Genomic DNA, 8,238 nt, shown 5'->3' with positions numbered 1-8,238 from the left:
TATTTTGTTACCCTGAATGACACATCTCACTCCGGCCCACAAATATTGATTAAATGTGATTTCTTCAGCAATAACAATAATTATCCTATGAACTATTATTAGTAGCAGCATTATTATTTTTTCTTTTAGCTACTTTTTGTTTTATAACATTTTGTAAAACATAGGATGAGATGTTTAAAATGTGCAGGCAGAGAGAGAGAGAAAGAGAGAGAGAGAGAAATGACCCATACGCCACACACATAAAGGATATGGGTTTTACTATGCAATATATTTTAACAGACACATGAGGAACAATTTCATTCACAGGATTTCATAGGACAAAGCATTAATTAAAAAACATTACATTAACATAGTGTAAAAACTGTTGTTTTCCTTCAGCATCTGATTGTGTCATTATATAGATCGGTGGATGATCAGGATTGCCATCCTTCCCCCTCTTTCTTCTCTGATAGCTAAAAAACAAAAATGTAATAGTTATGACTGGCACAGAAAAGGATTCACATCCATTAAATGTTATTAGTAGTCTATTAATAGTAGGCTATAAAATGATAAAAAGTTTAAAAGTTAAATCAACTCCCTCTTCCATTCTCTCTTAAACATTTTTTGTTAATATTTCATTGCTAATGTCAATAATAATCACTTTACTAGGATTTGGTCTATGGCAACACTTTATGTTGCATTAAGTTGCATTATTACACAATTATTGCACGATAGTTAACGTTGTAATTAACGTAAAATGTTACTGGTCAATTTCTATCCAATGCAATTACACAAATGCAATCTATAATTGATAATTAACCTAACCCAAAGCATTGTGTGTGTGTGTGTGTGTGTGTGTGTGTGTGTGTGTGTGTGTGTGTGTGTGTGTGTGTGTGTGTGTGTGTGTGTGTGTGTGTGTGTGTGTGTGTGTGTGTAATATTATATTAACTGATGTAATCCATCAGTCATACCTTAAATGCAGTGCAATAAAATATTAACTACAGTGTAATAGTGCAACTTAATTTTAAGTGTTATCCACCCAGCTTTATAAACAATACCTTGCTCTTCTTCTGGCTAGTCTTTCCTCCCTAGCAACTGGATCTGCATTGATCTTTTGTCTGTGCCGTGCAGCCCTCTCCTTATTAGACAATGGCATCTACAGTATAAAGATAATGACTTGAAATACCTTAAAATGCCATAAAAATAGTTTAAAACAATACTATTCAGTATCAATACAACAATAAAATATGAATTGCATGATACTATGTTGTGAAAACATGGGATAATAAAGCTACTGTCATTCAGCATAACGGGTGACATTGTGGTATAACATGAAACTTTTGTTGTGCTGAAGGACAAAAGCGCGACACTGAAGGACAGATTTCATACATAAACATATTTAACAGGCAGTTCCTTGGCCACCTATATAATGTAATGCTCTTAACCTGTAAAGATTATCCTTACTTTTCATGTTTAATGTAGGTATTTATAAAACAATAACATTAAAAGTATGTTTTCTGTGTTGTACTGAAGGACATACTTTTTTGTTCCAAAGGTTACAAGAGGGAGAAAAGGTGAAATCATCAAATATTTCAGAGAGATTTACTCACCTCATCACATTGATAGAGGGTCTTCAAGGGGTCTTCTTTGTGATGTCACACACTGTCACATGATTACCATCATGTGATATGCCTTAAAATACCTTTTTACCATTGTTATACTGAATGACATTGATGAAAGGCAAAAGTCCGGACAAAAGTTATTCAAGTTTTTAAATATTTTTTAGATACAGTATGATGGCCATTATTCTATATATTGTTGCAAACACTAACACAATTATGCCATGAATGTTCATTTATATTTTTAGGATGAATTTCTACATTTTAAAAACACTTTTGTCATTAGAATTTAAACCCGGACAGTTACACTGAAGGACATTTTGAGACTTTAGAGCTCAATAACTTACTTAATTTAATAGTTAGCAACACAAATATTTCTGGGTCAAAAGAAGGATAAGAGTTGAGTGATTTAATATTATATATATATATATATTTATCTTTTTATGTTAAATGAATGGCCCTCGGACACCAAATTTACACGTCTCGTCTTTGACCCACACATATATAAATATATATATATATATATATATATATATATATATATATATATATATATATATATATATATATATATATATATATATATATACCCCTCCTTGAACCGCCACCTTACTGTGGTGGAGGGGTTTGTGTGCCCGAGTGATCCTAGGAGCTATGTTGTCGGGGGCACTTTCGCCCCTGGTAGGGACTCCCATGGCAAACAGGTCCTGGGTGACGGGCCAGACCAAGAGCGGTTCACAAAGCCTACCATGAAGAGGAGAAATCAGAGGACCGTTACGTTGCCCGGATCGGCGTCACCGGGGCCCCGCCCTGGAGCTAGGCCTGGGGTTGGGGCTCGTAGGCGAGCGCCTGGTGGCCGGGTCTTTGCCCGTGGGACCCGGCCGGGCTCAGCCCGAAACGGCGACGTGGGCCCGCCTTCCTGTAGGCCCACCACCCGCAGGAAGGTCCGTGAGAGGCCGGTGCATTGTGGACTGGGTAGCAATCGTGGTGGGGCCTTGACGACCCAATCCCTGGACCAAAACCCTCACAGTGGGGACATGGAATATCACCTCGCTGGGGGGGAAGGAGCCGGAGCTTGTGCGTGAGGTTGAGAGATACCGGCTAGAGATAGTCGGGCTCACCTCCACACATAGCTTGGGCTCTGGAACCCAGCTCCTTGAAGGGGGCTGGACCCTCCACTACTCTGGAGTTGCCCAGGGTGAGAGGCGGCGGGCTGGTGTGGGCTTGGTTATAGCCCCCCAGCTCAGCCGCCATGTGTTGGAGTTCACCCCGGTGAACGAGAGGGTCGCTTCCCTGCGCCTTCGGGTCGGGAAAAGGTCTCTCACTGTTGTTTGTGCCTACGGGCCGAACAGCAGTGGGGAGTACCCGGCCTTCTTGGAGGCCCTGGGAGGAGTACTGGATAGTGCTCCAACTGGAGACTCCATGGTTCTACTGGGAGGAGTACTGGATAGTGCTCCAACTGGGGACTCCATGGTTCTACTGGGAGGAGTACTGGATAGTGCTCCAACTGGAGACTCCATGGTTCTACTGGGAGGACTACTGGATAGTGCTCCAACTGGGAGGAGTACTGGATAGTGCTCCAACTGGAGACTCCATGGTTCTACTGGGAGGAGTACTGGATAGTGCTCCAACTGGGGACTCCATGGTTCTACTGGGGGACTTCAACGCTCACGTGGGCAATGACAGTGATACCTGGAGAGGCGTGATTGGGAGGAACGGCCTCCCCGATCTGAACCCGAGCAGTGTTTTGTTGTTGGACTTTTGTGCTAGTCACGGTTTGTCCATAACGAACACCATGTTCAAGCATAAGGGTGTCCATCAGTGCACGTGGCACCAGGACACCCTAGGCCGGAGGTCAATGATCGACTTTGTTGTCATTTCATCTGACCTTCGGCCGCATGTCTTGGACACTCGGGTGAAGAGAGGGGCTGAGCTGTCAACTGATCACCACCTGGTGGTGAGTTGGATGCGCTGGCGGAGGAGGAGGTTGGACAGACCGGGCAGACCCAAACGGATTGTGAGGGTCTGTTGGGAACGTCTGGCCGAGCCCTCTGTCAGGGACATCTTCAACTCCCACCTCCGGGAGAGCTTCTCTCGGATGCCGGGGGAGGCAGGGGACATTGAGTCCGAGTGGACCATGTTCTCTGCCTCCATTGTCAACGCGGCGGCTCGAAGCTGTGGACGCAAGGTCTCCGGTGCCTGTCGTGGCGGCAATCCTAGAACCCGGTGGTGGACACCGGAAGTACAGGATGCCGTCAGACTGAAGAAGGAGTCCTACCGGGCTATGTTGGCCGGTGGGACTCCTGACACAGTAGATAGGTACCGGCAGGCCAAGCGAGCCGCGGCTCGGGCGGTCCTGGAGGCAAAAACTCGGGTCTGGGAGGAGTTCGGGGAGGCCATGGAGGAGGACTTTCGGTCGGCCTCGAGGAAATTCTGGAGGACCGTTCGGCGCCTCAGAAGGGGGAAGCAGTACTCTGCCGGCACCGTTTTTGGTGCGGGTGGGGAGCTGTTGACCTCGACTGAGGACATCGTCGGACGGTGGAAGGAATACTTCGAGGATCTCCTCAACCCGACTGACATGCCTTCCACTGAGGAAGCAGAGGGTTGGGGCTCGGAGGCGTGCTCATCCATCACCCAAGCCGAGGTCACTGAGGTGGTTCGTAAGCTCCTCGGTGGCCGGGCACCGGGGGTGGATGAGATTCGCCCTGAGTACCTCAAGTTATGTCGAATTATTTACTGTCTAATTATGTCTTGCCGCTTTTAATGTCAATGTAAAGCACTTTGAATTACCTTGTGTTGAATTGTGCTATACAAATAAATTTGCCTTGCCTTGCCTTGCCTCAAGTCTCTGGATGTCGTAGGGCTGTCTTGGTTGACACGCCTCTGCGACATTGCATGGAGGAAGGGGACAGTACCGCTGGGGTGGCAAACCGGGGTGGTGGTCCCTCTGTTTAAAAAGGGGGACCGGAGAGTGTGTTCCAACTACAGGGGGATCACACTTCTCCGCCTCCCGTGGAAAGTCTACGCCAGGGTACTGGAGAGGAGATTACGGCCAATAGTTGAACCTCGGATTCAGGAGGAACAATGCGGTTTTCGTCCCGGTCGTGGAACACTGGACCAGCTCTACACCCTCCGCAGGGTGCTCGAGGGTTCATGGGAATTTGCCCAACCAGTCTACATGTGTTTTGTGGATCTGGAGAAGGCATTTGACCGTGTCACTCGTGCCATTCTGTGGGGGGTGCTGAGTGAGTATGGAGTCCGGGGCCCTCTACTAAGGGCTGTCCGGTCTCTGTATGATCGAAGCAGGAGTCTGGTTCGCATTGCCGGCAGTAAGTCAGACTTGTTCCCAGTGCATGTTGGACTCCGGCAGGGCTGCCCTTTGTCACCGGCACTGGTCATAATTTTTATGGACAGGATTTCTAGGCGCAGCCAGGGGCCGGAGGGGATCCGGTTTGGGAACCTCAGGATTTCATCTCTGCTTTTTGCAGATGATGTTGTCCTGTTGGCTTCATCAGACCGGGACCTCCAGCATGTGCTGGGGCGGTTTGCGGCCGAGTGCGACGCGGCAGGGATGAGAATCAGCACCTCCAAGACCGAGGCCATGGTTCTCGACCGGAAAAGGGTGGCGTGCCTTCTCCGGGTGGGTGGAGAAGTCCTGCCTCAGGTGGAGGAGTTCAAGTATCTCGGGATCTTGTTCACGAGTGAGGGAACGATGGAGCGGGAGATTGACAGACGGATCGGTGCAGCGTCCGCAGTTATGCGGTCGATGTACTGGACCGTCGTGGTGAAGAGGGAGCTGAGTCGAAAGGCAAAGCTCTCGATTTACCGGTCAATCTACGCCCCTACCCTCACCTATGGTCATGAACTTTGGGTAGTGACCGAAAGGACGAGATCGAGGATACAAGCGGCCGAGATGAGTTTCCTCCGCAGGGCGGCTGGACACTCCTTTAGAGATGAGTTTCCTCCGCAGGGTGGCTGGACGCTCCCTTAGAGATGAGTTTCCTCCGCAGGGTGGCTGGACGCTCCCTTAGAGATGAGTTTCCTCCCTTAGAGATGAGTTTCCTCCCTTAGAGATGAGTCTCCTCCCTTAGAGATGAGTTTCCTCCCTTAGAGATGAGTTTCCTCCCTTAGAGATGAGTTTCCTCCCTTAGAGATGAGTTTCCTCCCTTAGAGATAGGGTGAGGAGTTCGGTCACCCGGGAGGAGCTCGGAGTCGAGCCGCTACTCCTCCACATTGAGAGGAGTCAGCTGAGGTGGCTTGGGCATCTGTACCGGATGCCTCCTGGACGCCTCCCTAGGGAGGTGTTCCAGGCATGTCCCACCGGGAGGAGACCCCGGGGAAGACCCAGGACACGCTGGAGAGACTATGTCTCTCGGCTGGCCTGGGAACGCCTCGGACTCCCCCCGGAAGAGCTGGAGGAAGTGTCTGGGGTGAAGGAAGTCTGGGCATCCCTGCTGAGGCTGCTGCACCCGCGACCCGGTAACGGATAAAGCGGGAGAAGATGAGTGAGTGAGTGAACTTTTAAATGGTTTGACGTAAAGACTCGTGGGTGGTGTCATCAGACTCTGTATGGAGTCCTTGACCTTCATTGGCCTGAATTAGCCCCACCCCTTCTTCCGATTGGTTGTCCCTTTTTTCTGCTATAAATTTTGAATGGTTTGACATAGGAAGTCGTGGGTGGTGTCATTTCTGATATGCTTATGGGGGCGGTGGCCGTGAGTGCGAGGGCCCGTTCATCGCTGCTTGCAGCTTTAATTATGTTTTATTATTGTTGTGAAGCACTTTGTAACTGTATGGTTTGAAAGGTGCTATATATATTATGACACAGACAGATGTAAAAATACTATTCCACTGACGAAAAATTAAACTTGGCCCAATTAAGCATGCTTAATACATCTGGACAGATCTACACATCAGTACACATCTGTCTGCTCTGCTCAAACTGTATAACCAGGCTCCATTACCGGAGGAGATAAAACGCCACAGATAGCAGATAAATTACTATTCCACTGATGGGCAATGAAATTTGGCAATATTTTTTCACATCTTAAGGCTTTTCCCGAGAAATCGGCATAGGTCATTCAGTAAATAAACAAAGGAATACGTTACTATTGTTGTTCTGATTCAGTCACATCAGCATCATAACCCACCGTCACACACAGGCAGAAGCTCCATTAGCAAATCGCCTATTTAACGATAAAGTTGAAGGTACAAGTTAAATAACGGGCTGGCGGTACGGAAAAATACTTTTATCATCGTTTTATCACACGCTTTGAAATTCGGCTTCTACCTGCCGGTGCCTTTATGAGCATTAATCAAGTTTTCAAACCTTTTTCCGTTTTTGGTGTTGTCTGGTAATGCAGAGAAAAACATGGCCGACATTCTAAAGTGATAGCCACGCCCCCTCCTGCATCACGTGACCAGGCACGTCGTTCGGATTGGTTCGGAGCTCGTTCGGATCTGTTCGGACCTTGTTCGGACCTCAGTGGAAACTCTTTGATCTTGTTCGGACCTGTTAGGATGTGTTAGGACCTCGGAGGCAGTCCAGAAACTGCAAGGTACGGCCACAACAACTTGTCACATGCTTGAACATTTGACTTATTCTTGACTTTTACTCAAGTTTCCAAACCTCAAGTGTTATACCGGGTGAAAAATGGCCGAGACTTTCAAGCGATAGCCAGGCCGCCTCCAACATCACGTGATCTGCGTGCTTGTTCGGAGTTATTAGGACCCGTGTTCGAACCTTGCTTGAAACTCTGTGATCTCGTTAGGAATGTGTTCAGAACTGATTAGAACTTGTTCGGATTTTATGTTTATGTAATAATTGCTCGGGGGTTCATATTCTGGGTCTCTGGAAACACCTAGAGACACTTCTGTCTAACCCTAACCCTAACCCTAACCCTAACTTCTGTAATAGACGCTATATAAATAAAATGAAATTGAAATGAATTGAATTGATTTGAATTGAATGAATAAACTACAGTTCAGACACCTACTTGGGAGAAGAGGAGGCCATGCTAAGAAGCTAACAGACAGAAAGTGTACGAGTGATTGGTGACAATGAAAGTTACGGAAGAGAAAAATGTGCGAGTGTTTAATTAAAGACAGAAGTTTACCAGATATAGGATAGTTTTACCAGAAAACAATATAAGTTTAGACAGAAAAGGTCTGGAGGAGTAAGAGCCTGCAACACTGTACAACGACAACAGACTGCAATAACAGGAAGTGACGATGTTGCTTAGATCAGTGTTTCTCCTCCCTGTTCTCCAGCGCTCACTGACCTGCAGGTTTAGATGTTTCTAGATTATTTCTTTCCTCATAGTGAGACAGAAAGTGAAGCTGGCTTCAAGATCTTCTGTCAGAATTCCTCCTCTTTCCTTCGTACATGTACCTTTGAGTACTTTTGCTGACCATATTCAAGAAGTGACCATAACGTTTAAAGTACATCAGCTATCCTTTCAGTAAAGTTGAAATACATGTGTGTTTGACTGAATCAGAAGGATTAGATTGAGGTTTATTCCTGGGATCCCATGGACGGTTCACACCAGTGGAGACGCCTACACAACATAAAGCCGTTGACACCAGTGTCCTCTCAAGCTGCTGCTCTCCTGTCACCTGTAGCACAGCTCCACTTTCAACT

General features: G+C 46.9%; 1 long non-coding RNA gene across 1 annotated transcript; it reads right to left on the bottom strand.

Moving 5' to 3' along the window:
* Positions 1–435: 435 nt before the first annotated feature.
* LOC133444552 (uncharacterized) lies at positions 436–1,655 on the bottom strand. The gene is made up of 3 exons (XR_009782722.1): positions 1,590–1,655; positions 1,038–1,135; positions 436–452 (listed from the first exon to the last, which is right to left on the bottom strand). It is a non-coding gene; the product is annotated as an uncharacterized LOC133444552 (long non-coding RNA).
* Positions 1,656–8,238: the final 6,583 nt, after the last annotated feature.

Source organism: Cololabis saira, chromosome 5 (assembly GCF_033807715.1).
Source record: "Cololabis saira isolate AMF1-May2022 chromosome 5, fColSai1.1, whole genome shotgun sequence".
Lineage (NCBI taxonomy): Eukaryota > Metazoa > Chordata > Actinopteri > Beloniformes > Belonidae > Cololabis > Cololabis saira.
Note: the sequence above shows the minus strand (reverse complement) of the source record. Positions and strands in the feature narration are given on the sequence as shown.